The sequence below is a fragment of the Procambarus clarkii genome, chromosome 50 (assembly GCF_040958095.1).
Source record: "Procambarus clarkii isolate CNS0578487 chromosome 50, FALCON_Pclarkii_2.0, whole genome shotgun sequence".
Lineage (NCBI taxonomy): Eukaryota > Metazoa > Arthropoda > Malacostraca > Decapoda > Cambaridae > Procambarus > Procambarus clarkii.
Window position 1 is genome coordinate 18,483,646 of NC_091199.1, and position 20,142 is coordinate 18,503,787.

At 44.1% G+C, this 20,142-nt stretch overlaps 8 non-coding genes across 8 annotated transcripts; all 8 read left to right on the forward strand.

Moving 5' to 3' along the window:
- Positions 1-6,111: 6,111 nt before the first annotated feature.
- Positions 6,112-6,183, forward strand: TRNAA-UGC (transfer RNA alanine (anticodon UGC)). The gene has a single exon. It is a non-coding gene; the product is annotated as a tRNA-Ala (tRNA).
- A 7-nt stretch (positions 6,184-6,190) lies between these two features.
- TRNAA-AGC (transfer RNA alanine (anticodon AGC)) lies at positions 6,191-6,263 on the forward strand. Its single transcript has one exon. It is a non-coding gene; the product is annotated as a tRNA-Ala (tRNA).
- A 2,636-nt stretch (positions 6,264-8,899) lies between these two features.
- On the forward strand, positions 8,900-8,971 carry TRNAA-UGC (transfer RNA alanine (anticodon UGC)). Its single transcript has one exon. It is a non-coding gene; the product is annotated as a tRNA-Ala (tRNA).
- A 7-nt stretch (positions 8,972-8,978) lies between these two features.
- TRNAA-AGC (transfer RNA alanine (anticodon AGC)) lies at positions 8,979-9,051 on the forward strand. Its single transcript has one exon. It is a non-coding gene; the product is annotated as a tRNA-Ala (tRNA).
- A 2,932-nt stretch (positions 9,052-11,983) lies between these two features.
- On the forward strand, positions 11,984-12,055 carry TRNAA-UGC (transfer RNA alanine (anticodon UGC)). The gene has a single exon. It is a non-coding gene; the product is annotated as a tRNA-Ala (tRNA).
- Positions 12,056-12,062: 7 nt separating this feature from the next.
- TRNAA-AGC (transfer RNA alanine (anticodon AGC)) lies at positions 12,063-12,135 on the forward strand. The gene has a single exon. It is a non-coding gene; the product is annotated as a tRNA-Ala (tRNA).
- Positions 12,136-15,067: 2,932 nt separating this feature from the next.
- Positions 15,068-15,139, forward strand: TRNAA-UGC (transfer RNA alanine (anticodon UGC)). Its single transcript has one exon. It is a non-coding gene; the product is annotated as a tRNA-Ala (tRNA).
- Positions 15,140-15,146: 7 nt separating this feature from the next.
- TRNAA-AGC (transfer RNA alanine (anticodon AGC)) lies at positions 15,147-15,219 on the forward strand. Its single transcript has one exon. It is a non-coding gene; the product is annotated as a tRNA-Ala (tRNA).
- The last annotated feature ends 4,923 nt before the right edge of the window (positions 15,220-20,142 follow it).

Consider the following 20,142-nt stretch of genomic DNA (forward strand, 5'->3'; position numbering starts at 1 on the left):
CAGGTTACAGTGGCCAAGGAGCTGAACATTGACCACACCCACCATGTACACCAACACCCATCCATGGAGTTGTAGGTTACAGTCGCCCCAGGAGCTGAAAAAGCAATGCTGTTAACAAGCTACAGCATTGATGAATTAGTTGCAAAGTTTGTTAAGATATACAGGAACACAATGGACTCGGGCACTTAAACTCTAGATCGTTTGCTAAATACATTTCTGATAAGATTGGTGACTTATCACAATGTCTTACACTTATCAGTCACTGGTAAGTCTAGGATGAGAGCTTGACCCTCCATTGTGTGAGCATTACAGCACTGAACATTACAGCACTGTAGTTATCACTTACCGGCTCAGACCCAAACGCCCACCTATCCACTCCCTAGATGGCGTTGCTGTCTAAGCTCCACCTCACCAGAGGTCAGCAGCGGCTGTGTTATGGGCTGATCAGGACGGGAAACTAGCCTTTGTGGCTGGTATTTCCTGTCCTCACTTGATGGTGCCGTCCATTTGGAGGGGGTTTCGGGAGCTGACCCACAGATGGCGCGGTCGTCACTGCTCCGTGCTCGGACGTTGGGCTCGGGTCCGTAACACCTCCCCACCAAAAAGAATTTGGTTTGGGTTTCTATATAGAAAAACACAAACCAAATTAGTACGCGGATTCAACTCCAAATGGACTCACGTACACTATAAACTGGAGTGGCGAGGCGGTCTTGTCCACAGAACGGTCCTACTGGGGAACTCTCGCACAAAGGAAACTTGCAGATGTAAGGCAATGACCTGCCTGATGTACTTTTCCACATCTCTACCGAGATGTTAATCCGGAGCATAATCTCACCTCTCTCGAGTAAGGATTGGTGTAGACACGATCTGGGGTGAATCGACACCTCCCTGTGTCGTGGCACCGTTGATGGCTGGTTACAGACGGCATTTCTAGTACCGGTCCGGTAGTCCTTCAGGGAGACGGGAACCTGGAATACAGGGGTCTGATAATTTAGAGCGACAGCGACAGTGGGCAAGTCAATACTTACTGCATATGCCTCTACTAGGTTCACACCTAGTCCCAACAGGGCTGTTCGTACATCGAGGATGGCATTCGCTCTGCCACCGTCAGGTCGACCAACGTTCCGCATAACGCTGAACCCAGGCTCAGCCGTCACGCGGGGGGTGTCAATCTGTCAGAAACAATCACTCATAATATCACATCTCGTACCTCCTGTATCAACCATCACCTTCCAGGTCCCTTCTTCGACTGCACTACTCATAGTGCGCGTCTCCAATCCCTGGGGTCTTTTCACGATGTTCAAGGGAGCCATCATCTGTCGGGTAGTCCACTGGTCCTTACTGAGAGCACACACGAGAATAAAACAAACTACCGCTAAGAAACATACGGTCAACCGAGGTGTAAGCTTCCTGAGCCTGTAATATCCATAGCCAGCTACATCCATTAGCCTGGTTTGGACCAAAGAGGGCACTAAAACCTTCGCACATACCTCACATACATCCGACGTCTGGGGAATCTCTGGCCGGTTCAAAGAACGCTGTGCCTTGCCATACCGCAAGTACTCATCTGCCTTGGCTCCAGACTCGTTGATATCCGAGGGTGCTTGTACACGAGACCTCTCTTCTCACTCAGTCGCTTCTGCCATCATAACCTCATGCTTCTTGTCGGGAAACGGTTCAGGAGACTCTGCTAGAATGCTCTCGATCTGTCGGGTAGAGGAGAAATTAAACATATTATTTAGTTCCGGGTCTGTCTGTACCTGGACATTACCAACGCCTGTTGTTACTTCAGACCTTGCTGTTCCAGCTGACTCGTCCACAATCTTGGGATGATTGCTGCTCCAATCGGTTACCAGGTCGTTGGCTAGTATCACGTCAATCCCAGCTAGAGGTAGGGTATCGACTACTGCCAACGCACATGTGCCACTGAAGTAAGGCGAGTCGAGATGTACCGGCATTAAGGGGGCGATGTACTGCGTCCTAGGAAACCCGACTAGGACAACCTTTTGTCTCCTATCCACACTCACTCCCTCGGGTAACAAGCTACTCACGATCAGGGACTGGGCTGCTCCACTGTCTCTGAGCACTCCAACAGATCTACCAGTATGACCACTCGATACATACCCGCTTGAAGTGTGAGGGGAAAACAATCTGGATTCTTCCTGACTAGTCATCAGGGACGGGGTTCCCTCTGGTGGCGTCACACAGCTCACTAACATCACCTCCCTACGTGGGCCGCTACCTCTTCTGCCTCGGCACATAGCAGCTACATGCCCTTTCTGCCCACAAGTCCAGCACACCATATTCCTCCTCGGACTCCGGTGTTTCGGACTGTTAGGACTAGTCCTTCGAGGGCTGCTTGGAGGCGTCTTCTCAGCGCTTCGTGGGACGGGTCTCTCCTCTTCCTGATGAGGTTTGTCAAACCGGCGTGGGTAATTCCTCGAGACGTACTTAGCAGAAGGCCTATGCGTCAGGATGTATTCCTCAGCCATGGTGGCTGCCGCACTTAAGGTCTCCACCTGCTGTTCCTCTAAGTACGTCTTCAGGTCTCCAGACAAACAATCCTTGAAGTCCTCTAACAGTACGAGCTGCTCGAGGTCTTCTTTGGTCTCCACCTTCCGAGAGGTACACCATTCCTGGAAAAGTAGCTCCTTGATTGCGGCGAATTCGGTGAAAGTGTGCTCTGAGGTCTTTTTCAGGTTCCTGAACTTTTGCCTGTACGCCTCAGGTACCAATTGGTACGCCATGAGCACGACCTTCTTCACCTGGTCATAATCGCCAGAGTCGTCAAGGGACAACGTGGAGTAGGCGATTTGGGCCTTCCCAGGCAAGACTGACTGTATCATGATGGCCCAATTCTCCCTTGGCCACTCCAAAGAGGCAGCGACTTTCTCGAAGGCTGCGAAGAACTTCGACACTTCTTTCTCATTGATTTTTGGGACCATTTTGATGTTCCTCACCGGATCGAAAATACTTGTGTCCGTCGTTTGCCTCCGACCACCGCCTAACCGCAATACTTCTAGCTCATGTTGTCTCTCTCTTTCCTCTCTGTCCCGTCGTTCTTGCCTGTCTCGTTCTTTTTCTCGTTCTTCTCTTTCTCTTTCTCGTTCTTCTCTCTCTCTTTTCTCTTCTCTTTCTCGCTCTTCTCTTTCTCTTTCTCGTTCTTCTCTCTCTCGTTTCTCTGCTCTTCTCTTCTTTCTTCTCGTTCTAATTCTAAACGCCTCATCTCTAATTCTTTTCCTAATCTCTCTCTTTCCATTTCTTGTCTCGCTCTTTCCATTTCTTGTCTCTCTCTTTCCATTTCTAATTTCTTATCTTCTCTCTCTCTAGCTTTCTCCTCTCTCTCTGTAGCGATTTCTAGCTTTTTCCATTCTATTTCACGATGGATCTCTAGTTCACACATTTTCACAGTAAGTAAACTTATATTTAGTTCACTTTCATCACTTTCGACGTCACTGCTCTTACCTTCCCTTTCAGTGGAAGCTATCTCGTCACCTTTTATACTATGTGTCTCGCCTTCCTGTTTTTCTTCGGCCATCAAATACCGGTGAACCTTGGACAAGATCTCCACATGGGAATCACTGGCACGGATCTTGATCTCCAGGTAGGCACTCACCAGTACGAGTTCCTGTTTGCCCAGATATTTCAATCTGGCAAGACAATCCTCCCTGTTCAGAAAAGCCTGAACATCGTCCAGATCGTCGATGGTCGCTTTTTCTGCCATTGTCACAGATGGAACACTTAGCACTTAACACACCGCTTTCACGCTAGCACTTTATGCACCGAGCACTGTTCTACGTCAATATTGCACTTTATCGCACCTAGCACCTCACTTGCCAATATTGCACGTAATTACACCGGGCACCGCGCTACACAATATTGCACTTAATCACAGCGAGCACCTCGCTCTACAATATTGCACTGAATCACTGAGCACCGCACTACACAATATTGCACTTAATCACAGCGAGCACTTCGCTCTACAATATTGCACTGAATCACTGAACACCGCACTACACAATATTGCACTTAATCGTAGCGAGCACTTCGCTCTACAATATTGCACTGAATCACTGAACACCGCACTACACAATATTGCACTTAGTCACTCCGAGCACCGCACAGGACGTATAACGTCCTAATAGTCACACACAGGGGGAATTATTTACAGGGATTACGCCACTTCACCACCCCTGTCAAACATACTTGACAAGGGGTCGGATCCCGCTGGGGAAGCCAATTATGTTACGGACCTCTCGGGTCGCAACCGGGTTCTTTCTCTGATGTAAGTAGAGTTTGGGTATCCGGCCCCAAGCTAGTAGTGGCTTTCAAGGGATGTGATCCGTAACGCAAGTAAATTAAAGGGGAAGGGAAATAAAGGCAAAAACTTAATAATGTATTTATCACCATCACCATCAATACTATATAAAAGATTACACGGGGGGAGGGGTATAAACACTAGAATGTACAACAATGTCTTCTTCTGAAGACTCTAGACGTTCACGGTGCTCACGATGCTAAGCTCTTGGTGCTCTGGTTGCCTCACTATGAATCCTTCGATCCTCTTGAGTCTACCCTGGCCACCGGCCAGCCAAATCACAGTTCCACTGGGGGCACCGTCGTGGAGGCCTTCAACCACAAGTCCAGCTGGTAGCTGGCAGGTTCCAATCAGCGACGCTGGTTAGGCCACTCCACGATCGATACTAAGGTCGCGAACCCTAGTCAGGAGCCTCGTGTGATCCCACAGACCACTCTCCTCGCCACAACACCCCAGTGGTTAAGCGTCTCCACCAGTCAGTCCCGGGTACTACAATCCCTCAACTGCCACTTCACAGGCAGGGTAACACCACAGTGTTCATCCGGGGGACGACTCACAGCTGCTGCAGCAAACGCTTAGAGACAAGACGACTGCCTTGGGTAGACTGATCCAACTTCCATTACAGCAGTTCCAGGTCGACTCTGTAATCAGACACGTCATCAATAATAGAGACACACTAGGGCACGTCACTTACCGGCTCAGACCCAAACGCCCACCTATCCACTCCCTAGATGGCGTTGCTGTCTAAGCTCCACCTCACCAGAGGTCAGCAGCGGCTGTGTTATGGGCTGATCAGGACGGGAAACTAGCCCTTGTGGCTGGTATTTCCTGTCCTCACTTGATGGCGCCGTCCATTTGGAGGGGGTTTCAGGAGCTGACCCACAGATGGCGCGGTCGTCACTGCTCCGTGCTCGGACGTTGGGCTCGGGTCCGTAACACTCTAGGTACCTCATGCCCACGGGTCTGATAGGTCTATTAACTGGGCATTGGGTGATGAAGTGTGGGAGATCTGGCCGCAGTTCCTGCTCACAGAGTTTGCACCTAAAGTACTCAGGATTGGAAGATCCGTCACCTGCCACAGATAACGGTAACCCAACCTGATCCTTGCAACCACTGTGCCGCACAGTCTGGTGGACGTTTTATGCAGCCCATAAATGTAGGTTTCAGATCTAAACAAATCATAGCTTTTTATGCTAGTGTACACTACCGCTCCTTGCCAACCATCGTGTTCCTGACAAAGGTATTAACTGTAAGGGGTTTTTAATCGTCATTTATCAATACGTAATTTTCTAAATAACCTTCTCCAGTTATTGATGATTTGTGGAACAAGCTGTTGCATTCGATATGACGTATTAATGACAATTAGGTGGAAAAAACTATGGCCCCTTGGGAGGATTACCTTGCCTTGCGATTAATTTTTCTTTCGAAGGTTCCTGGGATCACCGTCCCCAGGAGGCCTGTATCCGACCAAGCCTCCTGTGGTAAGTGGTCTAGTCAATCAGGCTGACGGACGCAGCTTTCATTTGTACACATTACATTATAAAAACATAAATAATCATTATTTTCTTAACATTAATAGTCCAACTTACTTTTAAATTATCCCAAAAAGTCGCATGTAGTGACTTTTCATTAAGGAGAGAGATTAAATCCAGAGCTTAAAGTCTAAGGAAGCTTGCAGTTGAACTTCATATTTGTAACAGGCGGAACCAAGGATCTAAACATCAAGGACAATTGTATTTAGAAATGTTCCTGACGAAGGATAAATTCTTGATGTGAAACTTAACAGACCATAAGGGGGTGTAGCTCAGTGGTAGAGTGTTCGCTTTGCATGTGAAAGGCCCCGGGTTCGATCCCCGGCACCTCCAGCCCTTTGGGGATGTAGCTCAAGTGGTAGAGCGCTCGCTTAGCATGTGAGAGGTACGGGGATCGATACCCCGCATCTCCAGGGTTTTATATATTAACTTATAACTAATTATAGCTAGATATTACCTTGGTTTTTCTTGCCCAGGGATCACGTCAGAGATCACAAAACATCTTTAACCAAACTGTTCACTGTATATAGTGCATATTTTGTCTGCAGGATGATCTTGCACTGCTTGTAACATTGTTATTTACTTCATGACCACTCAAACATTAACTACAGTGCTGTAATGTTCAGTGCTGTAATACTCACACAATGGAGGGTCAAGCTCTCATCCTAGACTTACAAGTGACTGATAAGTGTAAGACATTGTGATAAGTCACCAATCTTATCAGAAATGTATTTAGCAAACGATCTAGAGTTTAAGTGCCCGAGTCCATTGTGTTCCTGTATATCTTAACAAACTTTGCAACTAATTCATCGATGCTGTAGCTTGTTAACAGCATTGGTTTTTCAGCTTCTGGGGCGACTGTAACCCGCAACTCCATGGATGGGTGTTGGTGTACATGGTGGGTGTGGTCAGTGTTCAGCTCCTTAGCCACTGTAACCTGTAATCCCATGGAATGGTGTTGGTGTACATGGTGGGTGTGGTCAGTGTTCAGCTCCTTGGCCACTGTAACCTGTAACCTCATGGAAGGGTGTCGGTGTACATGGTGGGTGTGGTCAGTATTCAGTTCCTGGGCCACTGTAACCTGTTACTCCATTGATGGGTGTTGGTGTACATGGTGGGTGTGGTCAGTGTTCAGCTCCTGGGCCTCTATAACCTGTCACCCCATGGAAGCGTGTTGGTGTACATGGTGTTGTGTGGTCAGTGTTCAGCTCCTGGGCCACTGAATTTGTCTCTAATACATGTTGAACCAGTCAGTGATCAACCTTAGATTGGTCAGCTAGTACTATTGGAAGTTCTGAAATGGTGGCCGTGAGTGGCTAATGCATATGCTAGGTGACAGATTTTCCACCTTTTTGAAAGTTTCAGGTTTACTTAAAATACAAGAAAGAAGCTCTTTGCAAGCGTCCATTAAAAAATTATGGCATCCTTCTTGAATATTTTGAAACTTTTTCTGGGTTATAAAATTGTTTTGTCGGTTAATTGCCAGAAGTATTGAAAATTCGTAACAAAAGTCAACTTTCTCCAGGTGCAGATATTTGGAATTGTGGTCCAAATTAACATGAAGCTTTGCATGATGAAGATGCACGATTCTTCTGAGCATTCCACAAGGGAAGTTTTCTAAGTCAGTGTGAAGGCTAAACTAAATTGCTTCATCTTTCTAACGAAGTAAATTCATGCTTTCAAAATCATTTAGGATTGGTTTGAAAAATGTGAAATATAGCTTATTGTTGGGATCAGAGCACATTGAAAATACTTGTCATGCAACATATTTATCACAAGAAGAAGAAGCGATATGGTATGGAGTTGTTAAGGAATCCCATTGATTTAACAATCGCTTTACACTTTTTTTAATTAAAATATTAGGTAAATCTGCATTTGTGCAGCAACCCTAAACTATATGAAGGGGAGTAGAATGTGTCACAAAGCTAGCTACGTGATGCTAAAAAATTCCCATCACACAGGATGGTTAGTCATAAAGAGGCACGTGATAAGCAGTCTTCACTAACAGACTCCGGGTGCATTATGAGGATATCATCAACATAGGAGTGAATAAGGTAGCACTGATACTAAAGGTCCCTCATTTCGCAGGATGGTTAGTCATAGGGTCATATGTTTAGTAGCTTGCACTGTTAAATTTTGGGTGCAATATGAGGATATCTTCACGAACGCGAGAGTGAATAAAGTAGGTACAACGCTCTAGGTACCTCATGCCCACGGGTCTGATAGGTCTATTAACTGGGCATTGGGTGATGTAGTGTGGGAGATCTGGCCGCAGTTCCTGCTCACAGAGTTTGCACCTAAAGTACTCAGGATTGGAAGATCCGTCACCTGCCACAGATAACGGTAACCCAACCTGATCCTTGCAACCACTGTGCCGCACAGTCTGGTGGACGTTTTATGCAGCCCATAAATGTAGGTTTCAGATCTAAACAAATCATAGCTTTTTATGCTAGTGTACACTACCGCTCCTTGCCAACCATCGTGTTCCTGACAAAGGTATTAACTGTAAGGGGTTTTTAATCGTCATTTATCAATACGTAATTTTCTAAATAACCTTCTCCAGTTATTGATGATTTGTGGAACAAACCTTTGCTTTCGATATGACGTATTAATGACAATTAGGTGGGGAAAACTATGGCCCCTTGGGAGGATTACCTTGCCTTGCGATTACTTTTTCTTTCGAATGTTCCTGGGATCACCGTCCCCAGAAGGCCTGTATCCGACCAAGCCTCCAGTGGTAAGTGGTCTAGTCAATCAGGCTGACGGACGCAGCTTTCATTTGTACCCATTACATTATAAAAACATAAATAATCATTATTTTCTTAACATTAATAGCCCAACTTACTTCTAAATTATCCCAAAAAGTCGCATGTAGTGACTTTTCATTAAGGAGAGAGATTAAATCCAGAGCTTAAAGTCTGGGGAAGCTTGCAGTTGAACTTCATATTTGTAACAGGCGGAACCAAGGATCTAAACATCAAGGACAATTGTATTTAGAAATGTTCCAGATGAAGGATAAATTCTTGATGTGTAACTTAGCAGACCATAAGGGGGTGTAGCTCAGTGGTAGAGCATTCGCTTTGCATGTGAAAGGCCCCTGGTTCGATCCCCGGCACCTCCAGCCCTTTGGGGATGTAGCTCAATTGGTAGAGCGCTCGCTTAGCATGTGAGAGGTACGGGGATCGATACCCCGCATCTCCAGGGTTTTATATATTAACTTATAACTAATTATAGCTAGATATTACCTTGTTTTTTCTTGCCCAGGGATCACGTCAGAGATCACAAAACATCTTTAATCAAACTGTTGACTGTATATAGTGCATATTTTGTCTGCAGGATGATCTTGCACTGCTTGCAACATTGTTATTTACTTCATGACCACTCAAACATTAACTACAGTGCTGTAATGTTCAGTGCTGTAATGCTCACACAATGGAGGGTCGAGCTCTCATCCTAGACTTACCAGTGACTGATAAGTGTAAGACATTGTGATAAGTCACCAATCTTATCAGAAATGTATTTAGCAAACGATCTAGAGTTTAAGTGCCCGAGTCCATTGTGTTCCTGTATATCTTAACAAACTTTGCAACTAATTCATCAATGCTGTAGCTTGTTAACAGCATTGCTTTTTCAGCTCCTGGGGCGACTGTAACCTGCAACTCCATGGATGAGTGTTGGTGTACATGGTGGGTGTGGTCAGTGTTCAGCTCCTTGGCCACTGTAACCTGTAATCCCATGGAATGGTGTTGGTGTACATGGTGGGTGAGGTCAGTGTTCAGCTCCTGGGTCACTGCAACCTGTAACCTCATGGAAGGGTGTTGGTGTACATGGTGGATGTGGTCAGTGTTCAGCTCCTGGGCCTCTATAACCTGTCACCCCATGGAAGCGTGTTAGTGTACATTGTGGGTGTGGTCAGTGTTCAGCTCCTGGGCCGCTGTAATCTGTAACCCCATGGAAGATTGTTGGTGTACATGGTGGGTGTTGTCAGTGTTCAGCTCCTGGGCCACTGAAATCTGTAACCCCATGGAAGGGTGCTGGTGTACATGGTGGGTGTTGTCAGTATTCAGTTCCTGGGCCACAGTAACCTATAACTTCATCGATGGGTGTTGGTGTACATGGTGGGTGTGGTCAGGTTTCAGGTCCTGGGCCCAAGTAACCCGTAACCCCATGGATGGGTGTTAGTGTACATGGTTTGTGTATGTCAATGTTCAGCTCCTGGGCCACTGTAACCCGTAATCCCATGGATTTGTGTTGGTGTACATGGTGTTGTGTGGTCAGTGTTCAGCTCCTGGGTCACTGAATTTGTCCCTAATACATGTTAGACCATTCAATGATCAACCTTAGATTGGTCAGCTAATACTATTGGAAGTTCTGAAATGGTGGCCGTGAGTGGCTAATGCATATGCTTGGTGATAGATTTTCCACCTTTTTGAAAGTTTCAGGTTTACTTAAAATACAAGAAAGAAGCTCTTTGCAAGCGTCCATTAAAAAATTATGACATCCTTCTTGAATATTTTTAAACTTTTTCTTGGTTATAAAATTGTTTTGTCGGTTAATTGCCAGAAGTATTGAAAATTCGTAACAAAAGTCAACTTTCTCCAGGTGCAGATATATGGAATTGTAATCCAAATTAATATGAAGCTTTGCATGATGAAGATGCACGATTCTTCTGAGCATTCCAAGAGGGACGTTTTTTAAGTCAGTGTGAAGGCTAAACTAACTTGCTTCATCTTTCTGACGAAGTAAATTCATGCTCACAAAATCATTTAGGATTGGTTTGAAAAATGTGAAATATAACTTATTGTTGGGATCAGAGCACATTGAAAATACTTGTCATGCAACATATTTATCACAAGAAGAAGCGATATGGTATGGAGTTGTTAAAGAAACCTCTTTATTTAACAATTGCTTTCCACTTTTTTTAATTAAAATATTAGATGCATCTGCATTTGTGCAGCAACCCTAAACCATATGAAGGGGAGTAGAATGTGTCATAAACCTAGCTACGTGATGCTAAAAGATCCCCATCACACAGGATGGTTAGTCATACAGAGGCACGTGATAAGCAGTCTTCACTAACAGACTCCGGGTGCATTATGAGGATATCATCAACATAGGAGTGAATAAGGTAGCACTGATACTAAAGGTCCCTCATTTCGCAGGATAGTTAGTCATAGGGACATATGTTTAGTAGCCTGCACTGTTAAATTTTGGGTGCAATATGAGGATATCTTCACGAACACGAGAGTGAATAAAGTAATTGCAAAGCTCTAGGTACCTCATGCCCACGGGTCTGATAGGTCTATTAACTGGGCATTGGGTGATGTAGTGTGGGGGATCTGGCCGCAGTTCCTGCTCACAGAGTTTGCACCTAAAGTGCTCAGGATTGGAAGATCCGTCACCTGTAGTCACCTGCAACAGATATCGGTAACCCAACCTGATCCTTGCAACCACTGTGTCGCACAGTCTGGTGGACGTTTTATGCAGCCCATAAATGTAGGTTTCAGATCTAAACAAATCAAAGCTTTTTATGCAAGTGTACACTACCGCTCCTTGCCAACCATCGTGTTCCTGACAAAGGTATTATCTGTAAGGGGTTTTTAATCGTCATTTATCAATACGTAATTTTCTAAAAAATCTTCTCCAGTTATTGATGATTTGTGGAACAAGGTGTTGCTTTCGATATGACGTATTAATGACAATTAGGTGGGGAAAACTATGGCCCCTTGGGAGGATTACCTTGCCTTGCGATTACTTTTTCTTTCGAAGGTTCCTGGGATCACCGTCCCCAGGAGGCCTGTATCCGACCAAGCCTCCTGTGGTAAGTGGTCTAGTCAATCAGGCTGACGGATGCAGCTTTCATTTGTACACATTACATTATAAAAACATAAATAATCATTATTTTCTTAACATTAATAGCCCAACTTACTTTTAAATTATCCCAAAAAGACGCATGTAGTGACTTTTCATTAAGGAGAGAGATTAAATCCAGAGCTTAAAGTCTGGGGAAGCTTGCAGTTGAACTTCATAAGCGTAACAGGCGGAACCAAGGATCTAAACATCAAGGACAATTGTATTTAGAAATGTTCCTGACGAAGGATAAATTCTTGATGTGTAACTTAGCAGACCATAAGGGGGTGTAGCTCAGTGGTAGAGCGTTTGCTTTGCATGTGAGAGGCCCCGGGTTCGATCCCCGGCACCTCCAGCCCTTTGGGGATGTAGCTCAAGTGGTAGAGCGCTCGCTTAGCATGTGAGAGGTACGGGGATCGATACCCCGCATCTCCAGGGTTTTATATATTAAGTTATAACTAATTTTAGCTAGATATTACCTTGGTTTTTCTTGCCCAGGGATCACGTCAGAGATTACAAAACATCTTTAAACAAACTGTTGACTGTATATAGTGCATATTTTGTCTGCAGGATGATCTTGCACTGCTTGCAACATTGTTATTTACTTCATGACCACTCAAACATTAACTACAGTGCTGTAATGTTCAGTGCTGTAATGCTCACACAATGGAGGGTCGAGCTCTCATCCTAGACTTACCAGTGACTGATAAGTGTAAGACATTGTGATAAGTCACCAATCTTATCAGAAATGTATTTAGCAAACGATCTAGAGTTTAAGTGCCCGAGTCCATTGTGTTCCTGTATATCTTAACAAACTTTGCAACTAATTCATCAATGCTGTAGCTTGTTAACAGCATTGCTTTTTCAGCTCCTGGGGCGACTGTAACCTGCAACTCCATGGATGAGTGTTGGTGTACATGGTGGGTGTGGTCAGTGTTCAGCTCCTTGGCCACTGTAACCTGTAATCCCATGGAATGGTGTTGGTGTACATGGTGGGTGTGGTCAGTGTTCAGCTCCTGGGCCACTGTAACCTGTAACCTCATGGAAGGGTGTTGGTGTACATGGTGGATGTGGTCAGAGTTCAGCTCCTGGGCCTCTATAACCTGTCACCCCATGGAAGCGTGTTAGTGTACATGGTGGGTGTGGTCAGTGTTCAGCTCCTGGGCCGCTGTAATCTGTAACCTCATGGAAGATTGTTGGTGTACATGGTGGGTGTTGTCAGTGTTCAGCTCCTGGGCCAATGAAATCTGTAACCCCATGGAAGGGTGCTGGTGTACATGGTGGGTGTTGTCAGTATTCAGTTCCTGGGCCACAGTAACCTATTACTCCATCGATGGGTGTTGGTGTACATGGTGGGTGTGGTCAGGTTTCAGGTCCTGGGCCCAAGTAACCCGTAACCCCATGGATGGGTGTTAGTGTACATGGTTGGTGTATGTCAATGTTCAGCTCCTGGGCCACTGTATTCCGTAACCCCATGGATTTGTGTTGGTGTACATGGTGTTGTGTGGTCAGTGTTCAGCTCCTGGGCCACTAAATTTGTCCCTAATACATGTTGGACCAGTCAATGATCAACCTTAGATTGGTCAGCTAGTACTATTGGAAGTTCTGAAATGGTGGCCGTGAGTGGCTAATGCATATGCTTGGTGATAGATTTTCCACCTTTTTGAAAGTTTCAGGTTTACTTAAAATACAAGAAAGAAGCTCTTTGCAAGCGTCCATTAAAAAATTATGGCATTCTTCTTGAATATTTTTAAACTTTTTCTGGGTTATAAAATTGTTTTGTCGGTTAATTGCCAGAAGTATTGAAAATTCGTAACAAAAGTCAACTTTCTCCAGGTGCAGATATTTGGAATTGTAGTCCAAATTAACATGAAGCTTTGCATGATGAAGATGCACGATTCTTCTGAGCATTCCAAGAGGGACGTTTTCTAAGTCAGTGTGAAGGCTAAACTAACTTGCTTCATCTTTCTGACGAAGTAAATTCGTGCTCTCAAAATCATTTAGGATTGGTTTGAAAAATGTGAAATATAGCTTATTGTTGGGATCAGAGCACATTGAAAATACTTGTCATGAAACATATTTATCACAACAAGAAGCGATATGGTATGGAGTTGTTAAAGAATCCTCTTTATTTAACAATTGCTTTCCACTTTTTTTAATTAAAATATTAGATACATCTGCATTTGTGCAGCAACCCTAAACTATATGAAGGGGAGTAGAATGTGTCATAAACCTAGCTACGTGATGCTAAAAAATCCCCATCACACAGGATGGTTAGTCATACAGAGGCACGTGATAAGCAGTCTTCACTAACAGACTCCGGGTGCATTACGAGGATATCATCAACATAGGAGTGAATAAGGTAGCACTGATAATAAAGGTCCCTCATTTCGCAGGATGGTCAGTCATAGGGCCATATGTTTAGTAGCCTGCACTGTTAAATTTTGGGTGCAATATGAGGATATCTTCACGAACACGAGAGTGAATAAAGTAATTGCAAAGCTCTAGGTACCTCATGCTCACGGGTCTGATAGGTCTATTAACTGGGTATTGGGTGATGTAGTGCGGGAGATCTGGCCGCAGTTCCTGCTCACAGAGTTTGCACCTAAAGTGCTCAGGATTGGAAGATCCGTCACCTGTAGTCACCTGCTACAGATATCGGTAACCCAACCTGATCCTTGCAACCACTGTGTCGCACAGTCTGGTGGACGTTTTATGCAGCCCATAAATGTAGGTTTCAGATCTAAACAAGTCATAGCTTTTTATGCGAGTGTACACTACCGCTCCTTGCCAACCATCGTGTTCCTGACAAAGGTATTAACTGTAAGGGGTTTTTAATCATCATTTATCAATACGTAATTTTCTAAATAACCTTCTCCAGTTATTGATGATTTGTGGAACAAGCTGTTGCTTTCGATATGACGTATTAATGACAATTAGGTGGGGAAAACTATGGCCCCTTGGGAGGATTACCTTGCCTAGCGATTACTTTTTCTTTCGAAGGTTCCTGGGATCACCGTCCCCAGGAGGCCTGTATCCGACCAAGCCTCCTGTGGTAAGTGGTCTAGTCAATCAGGCTGACGGACGCAGCTTTCATTTGTACACATTACATTATAAAAACATAAATAATCATTATTTTCTTAACATTAATAGCCCAACTTACTTTTAAATTATCCCAAAAAGTCACATGTAGTGACTTCATATTAAGGAGACAGATTAAATCCAGAGCTTAAAGTCTGGGGAAGCTTGCAGTTGAACTTCATAAGCGTAACAGGCGGAACCAAGGATCTAAACATCAAGGACAATTGTATTTAGAAATGTTCCTGACGAAGGATAAATTCTTGATGTGTAACTTAGCAGAACATAAGGGGGTGTAGCTCAGTGGTAGAGCGTTCGCTTTGCATGTGAAAGGCCCCGGGTTCGATCCCCGGCACCTCCAGCCCTTTGGGGATGTAGCTCAAGTGGTAGAGCGCTCGCTTAGCATGTGAGAGGTACGGGGATCGATACCCCGCATCTCCAGGGTTTTATATATTAACTTATAACTAATTATAGCTAGATATTACCTTGGTTTTTCTTGCCCAGGGATCACGTCAGAGATCACAAAACATCTTTAATCAAACTGTTGACTGTATATAGTGCATATTTTGTCTGCAGGATGATCTTGCAATGCTTGCAACATTGTTATTTACTTCATGACCACTCAAACATTAACTACAGTGCCGTAATGTTGAGTGCTGCAATGCTCACACAATGGAGGGTCGAGCTCTCATCCTAACTCGTGTTTAACTCGTAATCTACAAGTTGTTTGTAAATATTTTGTGATTGTGTAAGTATAAGGAATAATACATCGAATTTTATTTGTTTTTCTAAAGTGTTTTATATATGTCTGTCTGTCTGTCTGTTTTTCTTTCTTTCTTTTGTCTGCTCTTTTTCTCTTTGACTCCTCTTTGACTTTCTCTTCTCTTAAACTCCTCTCATTGCTTTCTCTCCCCTTCTCTCTTCTCTCTCTCTCTCTCTCTCTCTCTCTCTCTCTCTCTCTCTCTCTCTCTCTCTCTCTCTCTCTCTCTCTCTCTCTCTCTCTCTCTCTCTCTCTCTCTCTCATTCTATCTCTCTTAGTGTCTGTCTTAAACTCTTCTTATCTTCCAACTAAATTTTGAGAGCAGGAACAAGAATAATGAATCAGAAAAATCATACGGAAATCAATAAGGACAAAATAAAAGAAAGACTCGGCAGGAGAACACAAACTACTACAACAATAATGGGTAGAAGAATAACAAAGGCAGCAAAAACATGAGAACAAAAACATAGCAAAATATATGGAATCATAAAAAATAAAACACGATGTAAAGGGTAAATTTAGAAAAAAGACTAATAATGTGAAAAGTGCAAACTTCAAATGAAATAAAAACCGCACTCTAGGCACCCTGATTCCATTTCCTCAGCCAATCACATTAGTCCATGCCTATGACGTTTCTCCCCTCCAACCAATCACCTTGCATGTTGGTCACCAAGAGCCAATCATCTTGCATATCTCAGTGACGTGGTCCTCTTCAGCCATTCACATGTGACCAGCAACTTGGCGCACTTTCCCTGCGCAGAGACCCACATTGGGACCCAAAACAACAGGTCTGGAGGAAGGTGAGCGCAGTCGTCTTCACGTCGTCCTGGTAACCAGACCACTACTTCAGCAGACTCCAGCAGGTCGTAGCTTGCACCAGTAAGTCACCCAAACTGTCCCAGTAGGTTCCAGGTACCAGATGCCAGTCAAGCAATACTAGAATACTGTAGCCCCTACCGGTCACAAATACCCCGTCTAAGATCAACTAAGCAAGACCTTCGTCACATAAACAGCTTCAGCAGCCAATTAGAGCTCGCCAAGTCTAGTCCCTGACAGCCTAACCGGGTTTGCTCTGTCCTCAGAGCACCACACTCTTAGAGTCCACCTCTGTCTTCAGAGCACCACACACTGTAGAGTCCACCTCTGTCACAGTGCAGAGAAGGTTGGAGCAAGCCCGAGCTGGTTGGGCTGGCTTTAGACGTTAGAGGACCCTGGAGTACTTCAAATTCGGGGCTCTCATACACAGAATTTAAATTACATGACATATACAAAACGTAAGTTTCAATCTTTATAAACGGAATATGTCGAAGAAAAAATACGTTATGTATTGAAGAAGCCAATTGCCTGATTTTTGTGTTCCCGGTTGTATTGACGTAGTATATCTTGACTACATACAGGCATGGAGAGCACTACAATAACTTGAGAACATGCAAGCATAGAAAGCACTACAATAACTTGACTACATGCAGGCATAGAGAGCACTACAATATCTTGACTACATACAGGCATGGAGAGCTCTACAATATCTTGACTACATACAGGCATGGAGAGCTCTACAATATCTTGACTACATACAGGCATGGAGAGCTCTACAATATCTTGACTACATACAGGCATGGAGAGCTCTACAATATCTTGACTACATACAGGCATGGAGAGCTCTACAATATCTTGACTACATACAGGCATGGAGAGCTCTACAATATCTTGACTACATACAGGCATGGAGAGCTCTACAATAACTTGACTACATGCAGACATGGAGAGCTCTACAATATCTTGACTACATACAGGCATGGAGAGCTCTACAATAACTTGACTACATGGAGGTTTGTAGTCTGCATGCTTCCCAGGAACTCATTATACTCCCCAGGGACTCATTATGCTACCCAGAAACTCATTATACTCCCCAGGGACTCATTATGCTCCCCAGGAACTTATTATACTCCCCAGCGACTCGCTATGCTCCCAAGGGATTCACTAAGCTCCCCAGACACTCATTATGCTCCCCAGCGACTCATTATGCTCCCAAGGGATTCACTAACCTCCCCAGACATTCATTATGCTCCCCAGCGACTCATTATGCTCCCAAGGGATTCACTAAGCTCCCCAGACACTCATTATGCTACCAGGGGACATCGAAGTTTCGCAAAAATGCTCAATTATCCTGATTTCCGGGAAGTGTGGGCAGGGGTCCGCGGAATCATTATCCCTACTCAGGACACCACAAATTAGTCTGTGCTAATGCGGATTAAAGAGATTAGTTAGTTTTGCTTCCTTAAAAATAATTTTACAGTTAGTCGAATTTACTTTGTTAAAAGAATATTGCCTTATACTGTCTCTACATAATCTGTAATAACTCCTCCTATTGGGCGCCTCTCTATGATATTTGAGCAGTTGTATACAATTCTACTATTATTAAAATCCATCCGATGGTTAAAATCCCAACAATGGTTAGCAATGGCGTTATTACTATTTAAATGTGTTGTTGCTTTTTTGTTTTCATCAACACTTTTCAATAACCCACCACCAATCTCTCCAACATACGATAGATTCCAATTATTATAACTGATCTCATAAACACCATTATCTATATTGTTATTATTATTGTTGCCATTATCAAAGTTACATTGCTGCCTCTACCCCCATTATAAACGTTACCATTGCTGCCAATACCCCCCATTATCAACGCTACCACAGCTGCCTCTACCCCATTATCAACGCTACCACAGCTGCCTCTACCCCCCATTATTAACGTTACCATTGCTGCCACTACCCCATTATTAACGCTTCCATTGGTGCCTCTACTCCTATTATAAACGTTACCGTTCCTGACTCTACCTCCATTATCAACGCTCCCACTACTGCCTCTAACCCCATTATCAACGTTACTATTGCAGCCTATACCCCATTAGTAACGCTACCGGTGGTGCCTCTACCCCTATTATCAACATTACAATTGCTGCCTCTACCCCTCATTAAAACGCTCTGTAGACTCCACCTCTGTTTCAGAGCACCACACTCTCTAGAGTCCCCTGTCCCCCTTTGTCTCAGGGCCGAGTAGGTTAGGTTGGAGTTAGCACGATATGATTGCGTTGGCTTTAGACGTTAGGGGGGCCACTGAAGTACTTGAAATTCGGGGCTCTCAACATAGAAATTAAATTACATGACAGATACAAGAAGTAAACTACAATGTTTATAAACCGCATGTGCTCGAGAAAAATCCTTATGTATTGAAGAAGCCAACTGCCTGATTTTATTGTTCTTGGTTTTATTGACTAAGTATAACTTGACTACATGCAGGCATGGAGCGCACTACAATAACTTGACTACATGCAGGCATGAAGTGCACTACAATAACTTGACTACATGCAGGCATGGAGTGCACTACAATAACTTGACTACATGCAGGCATGGAGCGCACTACAATAACTTGACTACATGTAGGCATGGAGCGCACTACAATAACTTGACTACATGCAGGCATGGAGTGCACTACAATAACTTGACTACATGCAGGCATGGAGCGCACTACAATAACTTGACTACATGCAGGCATGGAGCGCACTACAATAACTTGACTACATGCAGGCATGGAGTGCACTACAATAACTTGACTACATGCAGGCATGGAGCGCACTACAATAACTTGACTACATGTAGGCATGGAGTGCACTACAATATCTACAGAAAGTCTTATTTTCTACTCTTAGCATCTGTAAAACCAACTCATCAAAGTGTATGAATTTGAGAAGACTATTGTCGACGTCCAGTTGGCTCAAATCGCTTAGTCTTTTATGGGTCATTGTAGGTCTTAGCTAATTCTTCATCAGTGGAAACTGATGAGAGAATTAATGAAATATGAAAAATCCTGAGTGACCTATCTCCTGAACAACTAATGATTATGATGCTCAAATATATTTTAAGAGCTACATTAACATTACAATAAATGTATTAAAAAAATAATTTTCGCATGAACCCTACATCTTTTCTCAAGGTGCTGTATACAGTGTTCTGAACAAGACTGATTGAGTGATAGAGATTAAGCCACGCAAGAGGTGGCACAGTCACGAATAACCTGTAATGAACAAGATGTTTTAGATTCAGCTACACAGAACAAAAAGTTCCAAGTAGCATGGCCTATCATGATTCTTAAATGTGTACCAAGTTGATCGATTGATGAAGATCAAGAAACCCAAGAGTTAATTAGGGCACGAATAGACCGAGCGTATCTCATAATTGGAGCTGGCGTTTGTATTGGACAGAGCGCCTCACTTGGCTTCCATCACCAGACGTCGTTGTGATTATGCTTCCCAGGCACTCATTATATGGGAAATGAGATCCACAGGGGACTCATTATGCTCCCCAGGGACTCATTATGCTCCCCAGCGACTTATTATGCTCCCCAGAGACTCATTATGCTCCCCAGAGACTCATTATGCTCCCCAGCGACTCATTATGCTCCCCTGAGACTCATTATGCTCCCAGCGACTCGTTATGCTCCCCAGAGACTCATTATGCTCCCAGCGACTCATTATGCTCCCCAGAGACTCATTATGCTCCAAAGGGTTTAACTAAGCTCCCAAGACACTCATTATGCTACC